The following is a 2,952-nucleotide window of genomic DNA, read 5'->3' as shown; positions in this document are numbered from 1 at the left end:
ATTTCAGTCTCAAATAACTAGCTTTAACACATTTTTCACGATAATCCGAGTTTCAAGAATGTTTGGTTTGTCAGGCTCACCGCACCCCCAAATGTCTTCCGTTGGTGCTCAAACTTTGCGTGACCGCTTTATCTTAACCGAGGACCTTTCTATGTGATTTTGAGAATTTTATTCCGGGACCCTTTAATCCCGAAATACCGTGTATTATACACTTCTTTTTCACTGTTCGGAAGGTCGCACGGAACTCGTTTTTTTTCTCCCCTGTTTTTCAATCACGCGTCCAAGCTCATTTCAGAATCAGCCTGTTCGATTTCAAACCTCAAATAACGAGCTTTAACACATTTTTCACGATAATCCGAGTTTCGGTGAATGTTGGTTTTCAGGGCACACCGCACCCCCAAATGTCTTCCGTTGGTGCTCAAACTTTGCGTGGCCTTTTTATCTAACCCGAGGAACTTTCTATGTGATTTCCGGAGAATTTTATTCCGGGACCCCTAATCCCAAATACCGTGTATTATACACTTCTTTTTCAAATTGCTCGGAAGGTCGACGAACCTCGCTTTTTCTCCTCGTTTTTCAATCACGCGTCCGAGCTCATTTCAGAATCAACCCGTTGGATTTCACCTCAAATAACGAGCTTTAACACATTTTTCACTTTATCAAGGGACTAGGTATAAGAATCACTAAGCACGTCTCATCACACTACCTAAGCCTTTCTAACGTCACAACCTCTCAAAACTAGGGTCAAGGGTCAAACACAAACAAACTCCACAAAAGTTAAATTATTCGACCAAAGTTAACATTCCATAAAGCCAAGATGAAGGTGTACATGAGGGGTCTTATGAGAAGAAAAGGTACAAAGACAACTCCCAAGATATGGGATAAGAGTTGCGAAAGGTATAGAAGCACAAAGACAAGGGAATATGACAAGGCATTCAAAGAGAGGGAGGTATCTTCAAGACGGTAAAGACACCCTTCAAGAGAAAGAAATCCACAAGCAAGATGTGATGGAAGAAGAAACAAAAACGAAGGATAGGTCGGGTGGGTACCAAACTAGCTTCCAAGGTAAAGCAAAAGGGAGTTTAGAAAGGGAGGATGAGCATCGTGGGATAAAAGTAAGGAAAGGTGGATCAAGGATAGAAAACACACCCATAACGGTGTCGGGAGGAACGGCGGTTCCGACTTGATTCTCGACAAGAATGACTCTTCTTGGCTCGGCTTCCGGAGCATGAGGGAGAGGAGGAGGGGTAGTCTTCTTCTCGGGGCAATTCTTGAAGAGATGTCCGGGCTTCTTGCAATGGTAACATTTCAAGGGCATATCATAGCATCCAATCCCGGGGTGATAAGCTTGCCCACACTTGAAGCACTTGCGGTTCTCCTTAAGCCTATTAGTAGATGTAGGGACTTGTCCTTTTGGCTCTTGCACTATTGGCTCTTGTCCTCCATGGTCTGGTACTCTTTGTCCTTGGACTCTCGGCGCCAACCTCTCCTTGCTAGAAGACGACGAGGATGAGGGCACAAATGGCCTCTTGCCACGGCGGTTAGAGCGATGATTAACTTGAGCATTAGCATTTCGTTGATTCCGAAGAATTAGAGTAAGAGCTTCCATGATAGTATTCTCCACCTTGGTTGGTCGTACCATCTTCGCAAGACACCAAAAGAGTCAACCATGTTAGCACCTAACAAATAGCATGCACAAAGAGACTACCAACTTAGGTCCTTAATTCTACCCATCTCTCATTTAGTATTTGAGGTCAAGTTCAATTTAAATTTGGGGTACACGTGTGTGCGTCGGGAGCAACATATGCTCGATACCAATCTGTGACACCCTCGATGAGGCATCAAAATAACTATTAAATCTAAGCGGAAAATAAGGGATTTTTAAAACCTTTAAAGTTTAAAGTGTGAAATTCACCATAAGTGATCAAACGAAAATGAAAAGTAAAATGAATAAGTTTTACAATTAAAAACGAAGTGCGTTGGGGAAAAGATATCCCACGAATAAACACAAGTCTAACGATAGGTGAGTCTAAGCAAACTATAACTAAGGTCCAAGGTTCAACGTTCTCGCTAGCTCACACGTCTTCCCCATAATCTGCATCACAAACCTGTCATTCATGTAAACATGAACGCCACGGTCGCTGGGGAGTAACTCAGGGTTCTCCAGCCACAATATGTCAAAATGCACATAAGCAAGAACTTAATTAAACATATTGATCATGCATCATACTTGAATAATATGAACAAGGGAATATAAACGATAATCGTAATGAGATAGGCACATTGCATTCTTAATGAGATAGGCATGGTACATTATATTAAACATGCATTCAAGGTAACCAAAACATGGATATGAGATTAGGCATCGAATCATATGAAGAAGGTAAACAACGGATCAATTGAATAGAAAATACATGGATAGAAACCAATAGCCATTACTTGAAAACCTCTTAACAACCATAGCACGGGACGTGGCTACTAATTTCACATTCATACTTATGGCTTGCATCTCACCATAAGAACGGATGGGAACATCGATCCCGGCGATCATATCGCAACTAGGGGCTTGCATCTCACCACTAGTATCCGATAGACCAACACTCTCACAAACAATCATAGAAGACGTGCACTCTAGTATATAAGAACACGCCAATGACCGTAACAAGCAAGACATTTACAAAGGATTGACTCAAAACAAGACAAACCCTAGACTCCAACCTCCTGGTATGACGACGATCATAATACGGTCCTAGTCTAAATCTGGCCAGACTCTCGGGATGGACGACACCCGATTCGACATACAATCCCAAATCGTATCCAAGACTCGATCCATGACACCTAGCCGTGCCCCAAGGTCGATTAACCCCAAATCGGAACAATGGTACCTAGCCGCACCCCAAAGTTCAAGAGGCGGAAGGAAGATAGCCCAACTCGGAAACAATGGCACCTAAT

The sequence above is a fragment of the Silene latifolia genome, chromosome 11 (genome assembly GCF_048544455.1).
Source record: "Silene latifolia isolate original U9 population chromosome 11, ASM4854445v1, whole genome shotgun sequence".
Lineage (NCBI taxonomy): Eukaryota > Viridiplantae > Streptophyta > Magnoliopsida > Caryophyllales > Caryophyllaceae > Silene > Silene latifolia.
The sequence above is the reverse complement of the archived record's forward strand: the minus strand, read 5'-3'. Positions refer to the sequence as shown.